This window comes from Phacochoerus africanus, chromosome 2 (assembly GCF_016906955.1).
Source record: "Phacochoerus africanus isolate WHEZ1 chromosome 2, ROS_Pafr_v1, whole genome shotgun sequence".
In the NCBI taxonomy this organism is placed as follows: domain Eukaryota; kingdom Metazoa; phylum Chordata; class Mammalia; order Artiodactyla; family Suidae; genus Phacochoerus; species Phacochoerus africanus.
This window is the reverse complement of record NC_062545.1, coordinates 156,951,301-156,973,158: the sequence shown is the minus strand read 5'-3', so window position 1 is coordinate 156,973,158 and position 21,858 is coordinate 156,951,301.

Sequence of the window (21,858 nt, the reverse complement as noted above, 5' to 3'; positions counted from 1 at the left end):
GTAGGAATATACACATAATATAAAATTTACCATTTTAACCATTTTTATGTGTACAGTTCTGTGGCTTTAAGAACATTCACATTCTTGTGCAGCCATCACAGCTATCCATCTCCAGAACTTCTTCATCTTCCTCAGCTGAGACTCTACACCTACTGAATACTAACTCCCCATTACCTCCCCATCCTCCCCTCCCTCCAGTCTCTGGTAACCACCACGTTCTTTTTTGTCTCTCTGACTTCAGCTACTCTAAGAAACTCACAGAAGAAGAATCATGCAGTATTTATCCTTTAGAGACTGGCTTATTCACTAACATTGTCAAAGTTTATCCATGTGAACCTTATGTTGTAGTATGTATCATAATTTCCTTCTTTTTTAAGGCTGAAGAACATTCCATTGTGTGTATATATCACATTTTGCTTATCCATTTATTTATTGATGTACAGTTGGGTTGCTTTTACATTTTGGCTATTGTGAATAATGCTGCTGTAAATGTGGAGCTACCAATATCTGTGCCAGACCCTACTTACCCTTGTTAGGGGTATATAACAGAAATGAAACTGCTGAGTCATACAGCAATTCTATATTCAGGTTTTTGAGAAATTTCATACCATTTCAAACTGGTTTTGATTGAGGTATGATGAATTGTTATGCCCAAATTCTGCTTTATTATTCAAAATATTGCAGGTGAAAGAGTGATATAAAACTTGTAATAACTAATCGATAATATCAGATGTACAGGTAGATATTTTCTAGGAAAATGGAAAAATGTATTTTATATACAGTTCTATACAACATTAACCTTGTTTTAAGTTGGGGGCAAAAGAATTTGCACTTGGAATTGATTTGTTTGATATTTTTCATTGTATATCATTCTATGTTATATACTTCTACTTTGTTGTTCTCTTATTAGAATACACACCTTTTATTAGAGCAGGTTTTAAAAATGCTTTCAGGAACTGGCAAATAAGTAACCAGCAGAAGCATAATCACTGTTTGTGCCCTTGGATATGTGTACCTCATTAAATAAGTATGAAGTATATTTTATTTTAAGAATATGAAATTGTTTTGCTTATCGAGATATGTCAATACAAATGGGTTTTGCCATTTGATTGCTTTGAAAAAGTACCTATTTTGCATCATACAACTTTGTAATAAACATTGCTTGAGGTAGTGTGTAGTCTTCTATTTCATTATAAAGGACAAATTTGCTCCTTTATAGTAGACTTTGATTAACTTTATTTTTCTATGCAATTTTTTTAACTGAAAGTTAAATTAGTTTTATTCTGGAAAGGTCATAGTCTGAGCTATGCAAGAAGTGTAAAAAGGTGGAGTTCCCATCGTGGCTCAGTGGTTAACGAATCCGACTAGGAACCAGGAGGTTGCAGTGTTCCATCCCTGACCTTGCTCAGCGGGTTAAGGATCCGGCATTGCCGTGAGTAGGTTGCAGACGCAGCTCGGATCCTGCATTGCTATGGCTCTGGCATAGGCCTGCGGCTACAGCTCCCATTCAACCCCTAGCCTGGGAACCTCCATATGCCGCGGGAGCGGCCCAAAAGCCAAAAAAAAAAAAAAAAAGTGTAGAAGGTGAAATAATTTTTTTGATGACTTTCAATTGCTTCTATGATTATTGAATTTACATTTCAAATTCTTCACATTTTGAATTCTCCACCCATAAATTTGTCAATTTTCCCTGTCAACAAATTTCAATTTTACTGGGATTTTCTAATTTATTAGTTTAGAGAGTTTCAAGCTGTTGTCTCTTTACATCTCTGCATTTGTTGGTATATCTACTTTTTCTTTTTTAAATTGTAGGTGTATTCTTCTTCTTGCTTAAATATATGTGTTGTAGATCTGTTGAGTATTTTTCCTTTAATCTAACTCAATTTATTATAATTTATATTATTTCTGTCTCTTTACAAATATTTTTGATTTTATGCTAATTATAACCTCCATGAAGTTTCTTTTCTCACTTTTTATAGAATTATATAATCTTTCTTCAACTTAAATTATGAGAACAAAACACCTACGTGACAGGTTTTTATCACTGTTCAGAGTATCATTTTTTTTTTTTTCCTACTATGACTATATTATTCTGGCACTTATAGTCAGACTTGGCTATGTGGTTTCCATTAACCAGTGAAATGTAAGATGTGACACATGTAACCTCTAGGCAATTGATTTAAGAGACTGATCGTGATTTCCCCTGCACTCTTCTCCCTCTGTTTTTGATACCAGAAATATGACTTCATCAGCCTAATCCCACTGTGGAGACATACATAATGTGGGAGGAAAGCCCTAGACACAGAATGGCACACATACAGTACATTGACAGGGAATTATTACTGCCTAATTTACTAAACTGTGGTGGTGTTTGTTACTGCAAAATAAACTAGTGTCTCTTGACTGAACAGGCTCTTACATCATTCATGGACTAGAGAAAAAATCATTCTTTTTTTTAATGTTAATAAAGATAGGAATATTCCATTTCAAAATTCATGGGACACAGTCTATAAGCCAAGGCTATCACCCCAGTCTAGACATGAGAAAAACATCAGACAAGTTCCAATACAGGGTCATCTTCTAGCTAACTAGTACTCCTCAGCACTGCCACAGTCATCAAAGGCAAAGAAAGTCTGAGAAAATGTTACAATCAATAGGAGTCTATGGAGACATAACTAAATGTAGTGTCGTATCCTGGGTGGAAAACTTGGGCAGGAAAAACCATAAGGTTAAAACTAAGAAATTATTAACAAATTATAAACAATAGTTTAATGATATATATTTTAATAACAAAAATATCTAGGCAACTTCAGTAATATTTTCTAAGAGTCAAGTGTGTATAATTTCTGAGTATCTGCCTACACCAAATGCATTTTAGCAAATTGGCTGGACAGAATTCTCTAATATCCCTGAGGACATGCCTCCCTTATCTCTCTGCCCAGAATTGCAAAGAAAACATAAGAGAAGAACCTGACTTTACTCTTTTAAAAATTAATCTGACTTTTCTATTTAAAAGTTGTGTGGATTTCTCAGAATTATAAGTATGTCCTATGTTGTCAGGAATTTCCTCTATGTATATGACTTTTTCTAATGTTTTTCTTTCTTTCTTTCTTTTTTTTCAAAATGTGGTTAGGCTGCTTATCTCCAGATCATTGTTACTTTTTTGCTTTCAGTGTTTGCCTTTTATCTTTTAGGTATATGAGCAAGTATGGCAGGCAGACTTGAACAAGGATATATTTTGAGTCTGTCCTGTGGTATGATATTTAGCGTGATAATATTTGTCTCTGAACAGAATATCTTAAGTACTGGACTTAAGGAATCAATTTACAATAACTTCTAGATTTTTTTTTGCCAATTTCTCAATTTTAACTGTATTTAATTTATTTTTCCCCATATTATTTGTCTTTGCACTGGTCATGGTTTTTGTTATATGGGTGACATTCTTGGGGAATATTGTCGAATAAGGTGACCTAAAGGTACTCAATAAAATCATCTAAGATAATATACCATATATATTAGGCAATAATGTTAGATGAGTATAGCAAAGGATTAGGCAGAAACCATTAACTCTCCTTCCTTTAAAGAAATCAAAATAATAGTATTCTTAGGCAGAACATAAAAGCAAAAAAAATTAATTTTCTTAAAATATATATTGTAATTTAATTCTCATAACAACCATTTGATCTAGGTATTATTACAATCCTACTTCTTTAAGGTAAAGAGATTCCAGCAGAGACTATATTTAATTATATATGTGGGATGTATTAATTTTCATCTTTTTAAAAATTTTTTTTCTCTTTCCTTATTTTCCCTGTTACAAAATATGGTCATTCCCTAGAGATTGTGGGATGGTTTAGAATGGGAGAAATAGATAAATAAACATGTCAGGAGTGTATCATGTCTAGACTGATTCTATGGAGGTCATATTAGGGAGATAGATGGAAATTCATAATTCACAGGAGTTTTGCCCCTTTTTGAATCTGAAATCCTCGGAATCCATTCCTAATTTGGAGGAGCCTCTTCCAATATTGAGAGTATGGATGTAACTTAGCAGTGGCAAGGGGTGTGTGCAGGAATCTAAATAAGTCTGTCAACTATGCCAGATGCCTAAGAGTTCTTCTATATGCTTGTAAAAGATGCAGATGTGCCAAGAGATGCAGTGAACCAAGAGAGAACTTGGTACAAGGATGATCACCATGGACACCTGCCTCGTCCATGATGGTGCCAGAAGGAACCATCTCTATTTGCGAAGTTATTATTCAAGGATGTGTATGGGCAATCCTGTGGTGATTCTACTAAACTCAGATTCCACTATATGATGTCAAAACCCTCATCCTCCTAAGATAGTATAAGCTCCATGATATAGAAATGTACCATCTTAGAGAGGAGTAGGTGATGGAAAGAAAATATGAGGCTGGGATATTTTCCCAGGAGTAACCTATAATCTAAAAGAAGCAGAGAGATATTGAAATCCAGTTAACAGATGATGATAATATCTGTATTTCTCTCCTTCCCTAATTCCCAGTAGATTAAGGGGATAGTCCATGAGGATGTGTGGATCAAGGATGCAAAAAAGAAACAAACACACAAACCCACAATAGCTTATATATAATCCAATATCTTATAAGTGACACAACTCCATCCTCTGCCAACAAATTGTACATGTTTCAAGCTATTTCTTATTATGTGTGATAGGAAATATTATTCTTCACATTCACTAACTGACATTGGGTTAATAATGACAGTTACTTTTTACTTTTTTCCCACTGCTTTACCCCCATGTCCCGCAATAGTACCTGGCACACAGTAAACAATAGATTCCTGAAATTAAGGAATGAACTAAGCCAGACATTATAGAAAGGTGACATCAAGCCCTTCTGCATTTGGACTTTTCCCTTTAAAAATAACAAGATTAACAATGAAGTCAGAGTAAGAATGGGAATGATTATTGCAATTTATTTGTTCCTGAGCAATTCAACCTTAAGGCTTACTTCACAGTGATACTTCAATGGATAAACTAGAGTTGTTTCCTTTATACGCCTACTTACTGTACACAATGACCACATGGCTTGTCCTTGACCATATTTTCTCTACTTTTTATTTTACTTGACTCAGTGCATTTTCAAAGCAATGTCTATGCTTCATATCAATCTTAACAATCCATCTATTGAGGATTATGCTTGTGAAGTTTACCTGGATATAATATATAATTCTAGAGTGAACTAGTTTTGAAACACTTGTAAACAGCCGGACTATTGAAATTTAGATGTTCTTATTTAAAAATGAATAAACAAAATATGCTATCTACATTAAGCGCAGCTGCCAAAAAATGGCGTTGAAAATACTATGCCATATACATGAGATAAACATGAGATAACAATGTAAAATAGACAAATGTTTAATTCATTGTGACTCTAATTTTCTGAAAACAGAAGGCCAAGTATAGAATGACCTTTATCTCTTCCCTAGTTTGGAGACACAATACTGGTACCATCCAGATTTCCACATTCATTTTAGCATATGGAAGCTGTACCTTAGGAATCCATTATTGAATCTTTCAGGAAGTGGGTTTCATATTCCAATCTGTTTCAATGCATATCTTTACACTGTATTTAGGAGTAATAAAATTCATATTGTCACCTATTGTCACCTAATTTAAGGTGACATGCTGATAATCAAATGACATGTTTTATACAAAATTACGTTCAATTTTTAAAGACTTTATTATTGGAAGTAATTGCCACTAAATACTTAAAATAGATATTGATTTGTAGATTTGCAGATCAACACAGCTACAGTTGGAGCTCCCATTTGTGTCCAGCTTTCTACACAATTGTTAGAATCACATAAGGAGATCATGTAAACATCCAGAGCAGCAGAGTAGTACTGCACTCAAGTTATTCTATTTAACTTTCCTTACTGGCAAGGATTGCTTTTCTTAGGATGGCATTCAGCTACAGAGTTTACATTTTGGGGTCAGACATGTCTGGTTCCAAATTCTCTTCCTGCTATTTGGACTTAGACTTGTCATTTAATCTCTATAGAGACTGCCCTTCCTTATGCAATAATGTGTGAAATAACAATGGTAAGACTTTTTGTTCCACAGTGTCTTTTTCATGGAACAGTGATAAAGTTGGTAACATAGACAAAGCATTTAGCAGAGTGAGTATCGCTTTATAAGCCCTCGCAAATCATGGCTTCATCATCATTGGTATCAGTGTTTTTCAAACAAAAATACCGAAGTGTGGCAGTTCGCATGGTGTCTCAGTGGAAACGAATATGACTGGTATCCATGAGTACGCAGGTTCAATCCCTGGCCTTGCTCAGTGGGTTAAGGATTTGGCATTGCCATGAGCTGTGGTGTAGCTTGGATCCCGAGCTGCAGCACAGTACTTTTTGGGAAGAACAAATGGCTTGAAGTGAGAGGACAGCCCTAAGTCCCAGTTTGTGGATTTTTCTTATCACAGCCCTAGAAAACTAAGACAATGAAATGAAAGACTCAACCATAAAAAAGTGACAAAATTTTCATACAGGCTACAATATACAAGAACTGTGAAAGCATTATGCTAAGTGAAATAAGCCAGACACAAAAGGAAAAATACTGTATGATTCCACTTACATGAACAATTTAGAACAGGGAAACAGAGAAAGAGAAAATGCGATAAAAATTACCATGGACCATGGTGAGGAAAAATGAGTAAAGTGGTCTCAGGATCTCTGTTTGGGGTGATGAAACATTTTGGAAATAATGATGATACTTGCAACTAATGTCACTGAATTCTACATTTAGCAATGGTTCCAATGCAAATTTTATGTTATGTACATTTCACTGCAAACATTCAAATATATGAAAAAAGAAGTACAGGGGGTTAGAAAGCTTCAGAGTTCATAATCCAAATGAGGGAGTTTAAAAAGAGCTTGGAGTCTTTGGATTTAAGTACAAAAGGAGCCTTTCATTGAGTAGAAGAGCTGCTTTGGATTGTAACTGAAGGACTGGGCACAGACTGTTGACAACAAGGGTGGAGGGTAAGAATCAGGGAGGGAGCAAGGTCAGCAAGGACAAACATTCCATTCTGAAAAGTCATAAAACTACTAAATCTTAATGTGGCAGTTTGTGTGAATGGAATATTCACTCGATATCTATTTATAACCTCTTGAGTTTCCTTTTTCAGTTGCCTTCATTATTCCCATATTTCATACCCCTACTTCTTAAAAATAATAAAACTAAATTTTAAAAAATGTAGTTGAGAAAGACTGACATAATCATAATACATTATGACCAAATGACAAATGTCAATAATTTTTTTAAATGCAATGTCAACCCATTTAAAGTTCCTACTAGCAATTTAATTTTTATATCAACCTCGAGGAGCAGACATTGTGCTGTCAGTTACAAGAAAGAAAAAAATTTGAGGCTGAGAATATGCAAATATGCAGAACAAAAAGAGGTGGAAATGGAACTAAGACCAAGTCTGTCAGACTCTGACATTCATGGTTATTTCATTGTATTCTGCTGTGGCATCCTGTTCAAGGAAAAGTACAATAATGGGAGGGAGGGCTAAATCTGTATTCAGAGTTTGTGGTAGGGTAGAAGAATGGTTACCCTTCCCATTCCCTGGGGAACTGTTCTGCAGCTAAAATTTTCCATCGTTGCCTTTGAAAAGAACAATCACCTGATAATGATTAATTATGAAGATTATCAAAAGCCCCAAAGGGTATAAATCATTGTCTTTTGGGTAAAGCAAAAACAACACCAGTTTTTTTTAAAGATGTTAATTAATTAATATTAAAATTAAGTAAAATGAAGACAACCATATACTTAAATTCTAGTAACATAAAATAATTTCAATTGATGGTGTCATGGAAAGACTGGAAAATCAGAAATTTCCACATTGAAGAGTAGAGTGGGGCCAACAGAATGGGAGAGGTGAGATAAAGAGGCATGAAGATCTGTGTTCAAATATCAGTTGTGAGGAAAAGAATGTATAAGTGTTATATGATTGGTTCTTGACATCTGAGTGACCCCCTTCCTTCCTTCCTCCTTTTCTTCCTTCTTTTCATCTTTCCTTCCTTCTTTTCTTGTTTTTTTCCTCTCTCTAATGCCAGAAAAGTACTAAAACTAAGTTGATCGTTCATAAATCACAAAATAAAACATGGAATGTTCTGCAAGCAGCATCTGGTATTCTGGTGTAGAGCTGTCAGGTGCCTTTTGAATATTCAGTCAGCAGGGTATCTGCAATTTAAATACCTTGTTAGAGTTAATAAGAGTTGTCAAAGAACTGCATTAACATGCCTTAGGGATTAATTCTGGGCTTTACAGACTTCATGTGTGTGAATAAGACAGCCTGTAACATGAGCAGCACAATCTCAAAAGGCTATACTTACATCTTTTATGCAGTTATAGTTTGAACAATCAAATATTATATCTCAGGTTGTATTTTAATAGAACTAATTATTCAAATACACACTATTGAAGATGTTAAAAAGTTCATTCTGCACTCATTTCAACTAATAGTAATGTGTTCATATGTCTATAACAACCTTTTTAAAGGTAAAAACTAGTTTAGCATACAATCAACAATGGATCAAATACATCACTAAATAGGTTAACTTAGAAAAAAAATTATGATTGCCTGGTATAATTAAGCTTTGCCTCTCATTGCTACTTTTGAGAAAAACTTCAGTTTAATTTTTACATCTTATGAAGCTCTGCCCCTACTAACAACAACTGGGGATTTCTGAATATGAACATCTGAAATCAACCCGTAAAAGAGAGAAGACTAGGTGGAAAAGAGGTAACATACATACCTGGAAACTATATTTTTTCCTCAGCACTTTTGGTAAGTCTTAAAGTAAGATAATCACATTGCTGCCAATATTACCTCTTTTGATATTTCTTTTTCTACTTTGTAGTCACTGAATGTAGGATTTCTTCTATAGTTAACACATATGTCTGTTTGAATGAAGTCATGACCATCCCTAGTTTAATAGATGACTAGTTCACCACATTCATCATCTGCCTGCATGCATGACTGTATTCTCTGTCTTGAGAAGAAATCAACATATCTTAAAAATGAAAAATATTGATATTATTATGTTTTCTTCAGTTCTCTGTTTTGCATTCCATAGTTGCAATATTATTGCATATAAGTTTTGCTTCCATAAAGGCAAATAATTTTGATAAGCATAATTTTCACAGAACACAACATTCTATTTGCTTGAAAACTTATTACTACTTCAAATGATTTTTTTACATTTTTATGTAGTTTATCATTGACTTCATATTATTTAAACTGTACAAATAACAAAAAATATTGCCTCACTCTTCAATTAATAATTTCCCCTGTAGGTTCCTTATACTTGAGAATGAATTAGTATAAATGATTGGATATTCTCCTAAAGGTAGTTTTTAAACTATGTGCCTAGAATAAAGCTTAATTTAAGAGAATTAATGTTTCTCATCAAAACACAAGTTCATACTCTTTTGAAAATGACAAAGGATACACAGAATTATATGTAACCATTTTGGGACACAATTTATCAATAAATGTTAGTGATCTGGTATTGAATCTCTATTATATTTTATACACATGCATTCTTATTACAGTATTTTTGAAAATGTTAATAAGAGATCATGTCCATTTAACTTTGGTATTCACCTACATCTAGCCATAGGCTGCTCACTGACACTCTAGCTTATGAACTTGCCTTAGAGGCAGTCATGCATAGATTGCTGTTGACAGAGGTCAGGGGTCAGTCTATGACCACGCGTCAAATTGTCTCACGAGTAGAGATAGCAGCCTGTTTGCATTATAGTCATAATGCACAAAAGGGAATATCATTGTTAAAATTGCTAACTGCAGTTCATTGAATATTGATGTAGAGTTCCTTAAACACATATGGCAGTTGTACAGTGTTCTGGTGGTTTTGAAGGTAAAATGTCTTCTCTTGCCTAAAGAATAAAAGTGATAAATATTACAGATATCTTTGTCCTCTGCTTTTACACACACACACACACACACACACACATACACACATATACTTATTTTGGATGTCATTTTATGTAATAATTAAAGGATATAGCTTTATAAGGCTGAAGTACAGCTGTAACTTTCCAATCTTGGACCTCTTCCCCCCCCCCACTTTTTAGGGCCACGCCCATGGCATATGGAAGTTCCCAGGCTAGGGGTCGAATTGGAGCTGCAGCTGCCGGCCCACACCATAGCCACAGCAACGTGGGATCTAAGCTGAGTGTGTGACCTACACCAGAGCTCACAGCAATGCTGGATCCTTGACCTGTTGAGCGAGGTCAGGGGTCAAACCCACATCCTCATGAATACTGTTCAGATTTGTTTCCGCTGTGCCACAATGGGAACTCCCTTGGACCTATTGTTCTGGTAACAAAAGTACTATTTTTTTTTTTTTGGTAATGACATGACTCTTCCTCTTTCTCAGTCTATGTGATATGAATCCAAACCTACTCACACGTCTATGAATAATAATAATTGCATACATAATATATATTTTTTAAATGTACACATTATGAAGAGATTCCCCACATTAACGCAACCATCACTTAACATATATATGTATCTATATATATATATATATATAGATATAGACACATATATATTTTTTTTAGTGAGAACATTTAAGTTCTGCCCTCTTAGCAAATTTTAAATATACAATACAGTGTTGACCATTATGGCAACTATGGCCACCATGTTGTATATTAGATCCTCATACCTTATTCATCTTATAACTGGAAGTGTGTACTCTTTCACCAATCACACTTTATTTCCCCTACTTCCCAGTCAGCCCTTGTCAATTACTTCTATATTCTCTTGCTATGGCTCTATAATGTTGGTTTTTCTTTCAACTGTTCTTGTTCAAATTCCACATGTAGGTGACACCATGCAGTATTATCTCTGTCTTAATTATCTCTCTTAGAGTATACCCTCAATCCCATCCATGTTGTCACAAATGGTGGGATTTTTCTTCTCATTGCTGAGACCCTTGAACAACATGGGTTTGAATTGCAAAATCTACATCTATGCAGACTTTTTTTTTCAATAAATAAACAACTGGCCCCCTTATCTGTGAGTTCCATATCTGAGTTGTGTACAGTGTTGATGACATTCAGCTGGTTGACTCTGCAAATGCAGAACCTGCAGATTCAGAAGGCCAACTGAAACTTGAACATTTGTGGATTTTTGTATCCAAGATGCATTCTGGAACCAATCCCTCTTGGATTCTAAGGGATGGCTTTTTAGACATATGCCAAATCTTTTTATCATTCATCAACTGATAGATGCAAGTTGTTTACGTATCTTGCTGACTGTGAATAGTGCTGCAGTATACAAGGGAATGTAGATATATGTTTGATATTCTATCTTTTCCTTTGGCTATATACCAAGAAATGGGATTGCTGGATCATATGGGAGTTTTTTTTTTTTTTCTTTTAGAGTAAAATATTCTATTTTTTCTGTCATTTTAGGGGAAACCTCCATACTGTTTTCCACAATGATGCATCAATTTATCAATAATATTTAAAACTAAAATATTATCTGCTAGGTACATGCTAAGCCAACTATTTCATTCCATTTCAACACTTTAGATATGGTTACAGGATCAGAGCTAGTCCATTTAGAATCAACTCCAGAATGTTCTCTGGAGTTACACAGAAAGAGGATTTCCTGTGTGTTCTAAGATTTTTAACCATAAAATTATGTAAGACTAAAGTTTCTGGTAACCACTTTGAGGAGAGAACTGTCAAAGAACAGAGCCAGTTTAGGAAAATAAGTGGCAAATGATCAGAGTCTGTTCATACTAGGCCTTGGGTCCCTGACCTGATAGCAACCAGTTACATGAACCAAAATTATTTTTCCTCAAAGTTAATTTGAATTAATTTTGTATCAATTAATATCTGAGAAAACTTGTTTGAAATTGTTTTGAATTTTTTCACTTAATCTGATTAAAAAATTCAAAAGAAATATTTGCATAATAAACCAAATCATCCATCTAGTTTATACCAGCTGTCTTAGATTTGTATGAAAACTGTGGAGAAAACACAATATGTATTTGGAATTAATGCCCATAAAGAAATAATATTAATTCAAATCTTCCTCTTCTTGCCTTTTTGTTTATTTCTTTCAGAATCAAATAGTCATTATTTATTCCTACATAGTCATTTTAGGTAGTCTTTCTAAATGGGCATCAAGAAGTTGTTAAAGTACAATTTTATCCTAAAATAGAAAAACCCAAAACATATTTTTAATGATTACCATGAATTAAAATGCAAATTTTATTCACTTGAAAAATAGCACATTATGGAATTAGCAATGACTTTTGAAATGTAAGCATTTTGCTTTGTTAAAGCATCTCATCAGAATCAGATTCAAAGAATAAATTAAACAAGAGAGTTTCATAAAATCACACAATCTCTATTGGAATGAGGCCTCCAAATAATGGGGGAAGACATAACCATTATATTATGGAATGACATAATATAGGATTTATGTTTTAATATATATATTTATATATATGTTTAAATATATATATATGTTTAAATATAGGATTTATGTTTTAAAAAAATCAGTGATTAAATAGTCTTTCATTTCCATGAGCAAAAAGAAGAGGAACGCTAAAAAGAAGCAAGATAAATAAAAAAATTTTAGTAAATGATGTGATAGAATTTCTCATGTGAGGTCATGAACCAAATGCAGTTTTCATTGTTTAGATGAATGTATTAGTTTACAGTAGAATTAGGAAGAAATTACCCTTTCAACAGAAATAAAATTATAGAACCACAGAAATAGTTTTAGAATCAAACATTATGTATTTTAACTATGCACTGCTAGACACTTATTTCTTATAGTATTTGAGGAAACTTTATAAAAATAACCATATGCTTAAAATAGGAACCATACATCAGAGTGAGATAGGAAAACACATTCTGCCTACCAGCCTTCCCGTTTCCAGCTCCACTCTACCACAACAGGTTTCTGAGGGCAAATGGCATTTGCTGTTGAGCTGTATCTCTGAACTTTGGTTATTGGTCATTTGTATACATGTTTTTCTTTCTGATACAGTTAATTCAATATATGAGGGCCAATAAAATGGAGGCTGCCCTAGTTGTCCAGCTCATGTCACAAATCAACACAAATCAATCTGTCAAAGAGACTTCACATATACCAGTGACAATCCTTAAACTCAGCTGGCCCACCTTACCCTGAAAAACAGGACCTGCTACCCACAGGAAAATCCCCAACTTAGCCAATCATATACTGTTTCCCTTGAATTTTCTTTCTTTCTTTCCACCCCTTTTTTGTTCTTGGTCTTTTTAGGGCCACACTCAAGGCATATGGAAGTTCCCAGGCTAGGGGTCAAATCAGATCTTCCACTGCCAGCCTACACCACAGCCACAGCAATGCAGGATTCGAGCCACATCTGTGACTTACACACACCACAGCTCACGGCAATGCCAGATCCTTAGTCCACTGAGTGAAGCCAGGGATCGAACGAACCCAGATACTAGCTGGGTTTGTTACAGATGAGCCTTGATGGGAACTCCTCCCTTGCATTTTCTAATGCTCTCTAAAACTCAGTCTTGCCTTAAAACCCGTGGAAGCATGCTCCACTTTTTGTGAGGCACTATACTTCCCCCAGTCCATGAATCATTTTCTCTTTAATAAAAGACATCAAAGTGATCACCAAATTGTTTTAATTTTGTCATTTGACATTTCCTGCTATCTCATATGTCTTTTATGGTAAGCATCCAGTGTTCCTGGATCATGGCACTGAACCTAGTTATTTAATTTTTTAAATGAATATATTGAAATAATTTAGTTTTTCTTTTGCTATGAAATGCATTTTTTATTTAAATGTTAAATCTCTGTTAACTATCTTTTAATTTTTCTGTTATTATCTGGGAATGGATTATATCCTTAGACTCAGGACACTGACAGTTTTGTGGATTAGAGCTAAGTGGTTTGGGATCTCCAGGATGTGAAATATCTGCAGAAGTGTCACCAGGCACTTAGATTTGCAAACCCTTTCTAACATTTCAGTAACAATTATCAAACCTAATTTAGCGGTCCTCTTCCTAATGTAAATTGTTTCTCTGAAAGCAGTGGTTTAGAAGAGTTTTGCAAATCAATCTATTTTGCTATTTCAATGGGAACTAATCACAAGCAGCTTTTATCTCACTGTCTCAGATCAACACTGAATTCCTGTTACTGGAATTAACTTTCTAAAACATAGACCTGAGAAAATTAAACAGAATATACACATTTTAGCATGGGATAATGACACTTCACAATTTGGACTGTTTACTTCTCTACACTCAACTCAAGCCTCAAACAATTTATAGCCTTAGTCTGAGACAGTCCTTGTCTAACCATCAAGAACAACACTTTTATAACAAAGAAATTAGGCTTCTCTTGTGTTAACACTTGCTCATTCTTTTCTTCTTGCCTTGCCTGATGTCTTTTTGCCTCTTTCCCATAGTTTAACTGCAACATTAAATACCATTACTCCTATCCCACTACTTTCCATTAACCTTTAAGACAACATAATTTGCTTCTTTAACATGCTAAACAGGATTTACAAACTTGGAGTTTCCCTTAAGTGAATTGGAATGTAGTATAGGATTAATGCAGCTTATAGGAAGAATTGTGTAATTAGTATATATCCAATTTTGAATATTCTCCCTTATCTCTCCCTGGAAAACAGCATTATATATTTCAATCTTTATTTATTCAATTAATTAAAAGATACCAAAATTATAGCAAATTTCAAACGGTTAATATATATAATTATGACTTTTTCACTTCATAGGGAAAGTTCCCATGATGAATAAAAATTTCTCTAAAGTCTTTCATTCCCATGTCTATGGTTACTTCCACCTAATGACATAATACTTTTCCCCATCCTCTTTTAATTTAACTTTAATGGAAGAATTATGCAGAAATATATGTGCCATTGAATTATCTCAACATGAATGGGTCTTAGTAACCACCCACAAGGTCAAGGACTGAGATGTTACTGACACCCCAAGTCTTGTTTTTGTTTGTCCCATTTACTCTCCTATTACATCCTTCTAAGCAGGACTATTTTCTTGACTTCTAATTCAAGAGTTAGCTCCTCCTGTTCGGACTTTATCTATATGAGAGCCTTGGTAGGCATTTTTAGTAGTGTATGGCTTCTTTCAATTAGCACTATGATTAAGAAGTTTAGCTATATGTTTGTATTTAGTTGTAGGTTTTTCCTTGTACAGTGTCCCATTTTATCAATGTACCATACATGAAATACAATGTATGTATTTCATTATTGATAAAATTTAAGTTGCGATTAATTTTAACACTTCTAAATTGCTATAAATATTCTTATCTAAGTCATTAGGTGAACATATTTGTTCACTTTGAGTATTTGCAACTGTAGTAGAACTGCAGGGTCACAGAAATAAATTCCCTTTTGCTTTTTCTTAGAACATTTTTTGTACAAACTTCTCTTGAGGTTAAAGCACAATTTGTGCAGAGCTAACATCCTCCTACTATTTGTCTTGAGAATTTATGCAATTTTTATATTTACCTTAGTACTATATGAAGCCATGGCCAATGATGGGTTTGACATGTGTGGAAACAGAGGTATATCCTAGGAGTCAGTCATCTGGGATAGAGACCTGACACCTTTTAATGCCAACTAGAAGGTATACTCAATCATAAAATGACAACAGTCCAGAAGACGATTAAAAAAAAATCACTGGATTTTATAACCAAAATTTCTCCGTTTCTGCTTTTTTTTAAAGAAATAAACTTTTACATTTACAAAAGTTTTAATCTATAGAAAGATAGCACAGGTTTCCCATATGTTCCACACCCATTTTCCCTCATTATTAACATATTTACATCATATGGTCATTTTTTACAATTAATGAATTGCCTTTGGCAAAATATTATCTGACAAAATATTATAGCATGTAATTAAATTGATTATGTGTGTGTCTATTGTTATCTCCATAGAGTACTGAGTAATATAGAAATGTAGGCTTTCATTACAATAAGTAGCTAGAGAGCTTGATTCAAAGAAGAGAACACTAAAGATGAATGTAAATGAAGAGGGCAGAGCAAGAAGGCAGAGGAGTAAGAGGTCATGCTCTGCTCGCCTCCCACAGACACATCAAAAAAAACACATTTCCATGTAAAATGACTCGCATCATCCGAATGCCAGTAGAAGAACTTACACCTCCAAAAAGGGCAAGAAACTCTTGACATAACTGGGTAGAACAAAAAAAAAAAAAAAAGAGAGAGAGAGATAGAGAAAGAAAAAGAATCAGGATGGGACTAGCATTCCTGAGAGGGAGCTAGAAGAAGAAAAGGAACCCACATTCTGGGAAGCCACTTAACTGACAGAAAGATCAGCTGAGTTGGAGGGACCTCAAAGTCACCAAGAAAAGTGTTAGCAGCTGGACTGAGAATGGCAAAGCAGAGGGAGAACTGCACAGATCATCTGAACCACAGACCTGGACACCACAGCCTGAGATGCTTAGGCTGAGGCTGGGAACTGAGACTTAGGCTCCAAAGGTCAGTCCAGGGGAGAGGACTGGGGCTGGCTGTGTGGGAACAGCCTGAGGGGCTAAGGAGCAGTGAACCATGGATGGGGGAGTGTATGCCCTGGTCTGAGGAGGGGAACTCCACAGCAGAGGGAACCTAGGAGAAGGTCCGGACCCGCAGGAGAAGCAAGGCTCCATTGTTGGGGAGGGGAGAGAAGGAGGGGCGGATGCCACAGGAAATGTCCTGCACCAGAGCATGCACATGCCTGAGGGCTCTCAGAGGGCAGGGTGGCTCTGATGCAGGCTACGGTCAGCAAGAAGCTACTCGTTCATTTAGGGGAGACTGGGCACATCTTGTGCAGGCTACCAGTGGCCAATAACACCAAGCGCTGGTTCTTTGAAAAGGTAAACAAAATTGACAAACCTATGGCTAGACTCACCAAGAAGAGGAGAGAAAAAAAAAACAGTAAATAAAATAACAAATGAAAAAGAAGTCACAACGGATATTACAGAAATACAAAAAACCATGAGAGAATACTATGAGCAATTGTATGCCAACAACAACCTAGAAGAAATGGACAACCTAGAAGAAATGGACAACTTTCTAGAGACTTACAGCCTGCCAAAACTGAATCAAGAAGAAATAGATCAACTGAACAGACTTGTCACTAGAAATGAAATTGAATATGTCATAAAAATAATCCCTACAAATAAAAGTCCAGGACCAGAAGTTTTCACAGGTGAATTCTACCAAACATACAAAGGGGAACTTATACCCATCTTCCTTAAACTTTTTCAAAAGGTTTAAGAAGAAGAAACACTCCCAAAGACATTCTATGATGACATCATCACCCTAATTCCAAAAGCAGACAAAGATACCACCAAAAAAGAAAACTATAGGCCAATATCTTTGATGAATATAAATGCAAAAATACTCAACAAAATTTTAGCAAACCAAATCCAACTATGTATAAAAAAGATCATACACCACGACCAGGTGGGATTCATCCCAGGTTCACAAGGATGGTTCAACACATGCAAATCAATCAACGTCATACACCACATTAACAAAAGAAAAGTCAAAAACCACATAATCATCTCAATAGATGCAGAAAAAGCATTTGAAAAAGTCTAACAACCATTCATGATCAAAACTTTTACTAAAGTGGGTATAGAGGGAACATTCCTTAACATAATTAAAGCCATTTATGACAAACCCACAGCAAATATAATACTCAATGGAAAAAAGCTGAAAGCCTTCCCACTAAAATTTGGAACAAGACAAGGATGCCCACTCTCACCACTGTTATTCAACATAATATTGGAAGTCCTAGAGACAGCAACCAGACAAATGAAAGAAATAAAAGGCATCCAAATAGGAAGAAAAGTGGTAAAATTGTCACTGTATGCAGATGACAAGATACTATATATAGAAAACCCTAAGGACTCAACCCAGAAACTACTCAAACTGATCAACAAATTTAGCAAAGTAGCAGGATATAAGATTAACATTCAGAAATCAGTCATATTTCTGTATACTAACAATGAAAAATTAGAAAAGGAATGCAAAAATATCTTTTAAAATTGCACCCCCAAAAATCTGGGAATACACCTGACCATGAAGGTAAGAAACTTAAATGCCAAGAACTATGAAACATTTATCAAGGAAATTAAAGAGGATTTAAAGAAATAGAAAGCTATACCATGTTCCTGGGTTGGAAAAATTAATATTGTAAAAATGGCCATACTTTCCAAAGCAATCTACAGATTCAATGCAATCCCTATCCAATTACCCATGACATTTTTCACAGAACTAGAACAAACAATCCAAAAATTTATTTGGAATTACAAAGGACCAAGAATTGCCAAAGCAATCCTGAGAAACAAAACCAAGCAGGAAGCATAACTCTCCTAGACTTCAGGCAATATTACAAAAGCCACAGTCATCAAGACAGTGTGGTACTGGTACCAAAACAGACAGACCAGTGGAACAAATAGAGAACCCAGAAATAAACCCAGACACCTATGGTCAATTAATCTTTGACAAAGGAGGCAAGAACATAAAATGGAAAAAAGAGTCTTTTCAGCAAGTATTACTGGGAAACGTGGACAGCTACATGAAATCAATGAAACTAGAACACACCATGCACGAAAATAAACACAAAATGGCTTAAAGACTTAAACCTAAGACAAGACACCATCAAACTCCTGGAAGAGAACATAGGCAAAACATTCTCTGACATCAACCTACAAATATTTTCTCAGGTCAGTCTCCCAAGGCAACAGAAATAAAAGCAAAAATAAACCAATGGTACCTAATCAAACTGACAAGCTTTTGTATAGCAAAGGAAGCCAAAAAGAAAACAAAAAGACAACTTATAGAATGGGAGAAAGTAGTTTCAAATGATGCAACTGACAAGGGCTTAATCTCTAGAATATACAAACAACTTGTACAACTCAACAGCAAAAAAGCCAACAACCGCATGGAAAAATGGGCAAAAGACCCGAATAGACATTTCTCCAAGGAAGATATACAGATGGCTAACAAGCACATGAAAAAATGCTCAACATCCCTGATTATTAGAGAAATGCAAATCAAAACTACTATGAAATATCACCTCACACCAGTAAGAATGGCCATCATGAATAAGTCCACAAATAACAAATGCTGGAGGGGGTGTACAGAAAAGGGAACCCTCCTACACTCTTGGTTGGAATGTAAGCTGGTACAACCTCTATGGAGAACAGTATGGAGCCACCTTAGAAAACTATATATAAAACTACCATATGACCCAGCAATCCCACTCTTGAGCTTATATCTGAACAAAACTTTCCTTGAAAAGGACACATGCCCCCACATGTTCATTGCAGCACCATTCACAATAGGCAAGACTTGCAAACAACGCACATGTCTGTTGACAGATGACTGGATTAGGAAGAAGTGGTATATATACACAATGGAATACTACTCAGTCATAAAAAAGAACAAAATAATGCCACTTGCAGCAGCATGGATGGAATTAGAGACTCTCATACTGAGTGAAGTCTGTCATACTGAGTGAAGTCTGTTATCACATATCTGGAATCTAATATTTGGCACAAATGAACTTTCCACAGAAAAGAAACTCATGGACTTGGAGAATAAACTTGTGGTTGCCAAGGGGGAGGGGAGGGAGTGGGATGGATTGGGAGCTGGGGGTTAATAGATGAAGACTATTGCCTTTGGAATGGATTAGCAATGAGATCCTGCTGTATCACTGGAAACTATGTCTAGTCACTTATAATGGAGCATGGTAATGTGAGAAAAAAGAATGTATACATGTATGTGTAACTGGGTCACCATGCTGCACAGTAGTAAAAATAATAATGTATTGGGGAAATAAAAATTTTTAAAAATGTAAATGAAGATAGTGAGTGAATATAAATCATAGGAAAAATTAAAGAATCTCAAAAATAAGCAAACTGAAGTCAAAATAGCTATAGCAGTATTCACAAAGCTGTCCAAAATATTTCACTGATGGAATGTTTAATTTATTTCATATGTTTTGAAGTTTTTCATGTGTGTTTGAATAGATCAGAGCCACACAATAGAACATTCTAAGGAAGTGCTTCTCTGAACACTTGTACTGTGTCTAATGCAACACATTTTAATCAATTAAATTTTGAATTTAAATAACCACATATGGCCAATAGTTCCCACATTAGACAGTACAGGAAGAAATATCTCCAAAAATATTTTTATTTACTTTTCTTTGTTGTACATCTTAAGAACACATTGCTATTTATGCAAAATAGATGTATGTATCACTGTTTTTGTTGAATGTAATTTATAGTGTCACTTTTGCCTCTTTATGAATGTTAGCCATGCTTTATATAATAATATTGATTTTTGCTTTGCAGACATTTTCTTACTGATGCATACTGATTATGCATCTATTCCATGATATCTATGAAATCCCTATTGTCTACTAAATGTGTAGAATTCATGTTATTCATTTAAAGATATTAGTTTTACTCTCAAACTCATCTAAATTACCTATTTACCTTTTCTTATCTTTCATAATATGTTTTTGAACAATTTTGTTTTGCTCTATTTATATAATTCAATGACATCAAGGGCATATATGTTTTATTTGCTGTTGTATCCTTAGCACAGGCATGCTGCCTATATATGCAAGTTACATGGTAAATATTTATTGACAAAAAATTAATTACTGAATAATTAAGCTGCTTTAAAATCTTCTTTGGAATAGAATATAATTAAATCAATAAATACTGAATAAGAGTATGAGGAAATAAGTAAACACTTTGCAAACGTTAAATACAATAATGGGTAAATTTTTTTTGAGATTTAGTTTTCTCTTAATAAATATTCCAAAAGCTATGAGTTATCTTTTAGTAGATTATTTAAAATGTAAGTACAATTATCTAAAGACTTAAAAGGCAATCTGATTTATGTCTCTTATGTTTGCTCATTTTCTAAGGAGTAGTTTCTGCTTATGCTAATTGAATGGATACAATTTGAACCACCTGCTGTAAAATGAATCCATTTAGCAATATTCTCCATGTAATAGGACTAATTTCACTTGCAATTTCTCTTCTATTAGAGCAGTAATGAATGCATGTGGTATTATAAACAGTTTATTTTCATATGGCTGGTGAAGCTTGTCTGGCTGCAGAGTATGTGGGGACAGAATGGTTAAGGCAATGCTATTGCCCTGGCAAAGGTGTTGCCTCCTAACTTAACAGAGATAAGGATCATAAGAGATTTGCTTTCTGGAGGTGGCCTAAGAAATACTCCTGTAATGTTTTGTGGACTATGTCATGGAAAAACAAAACAAAACTCTACTTGAATGGAAAAGATAAACTAAGCAAACAATAAACAGCATATTAGGTCTTATTTGAGCCTCCTATGTGGTAAATCTTCGAGCTTGTAAAGTAATTTTATATCTTATTGCCTTAAAATATGTAGAAGCTCAAAATGAAAATACCTCCAATCATTTGAAAAAAGCTCTAATTTGACTTTCAGATTATGGGAGGGTTAAGTTTCACATTTCATATGTATATGTATGCCATTTATCACTAGATAATTTATTGAACATAATGTATCATTTTAAAAATTTTCTTTTAATTGTTCTGTTTCTGAATCAATCTCTCTCTCTGTTATATAATATATATCTTAATATAATATTATGTATATATCTTTCATTTTAATACATATTATTAAAAAACATTCTGTAGTTAAATCTCTTTCTCTGCTTTGCACTACATCTATTCTTGTGTAGCTGAACATGGTTAAAAACAAA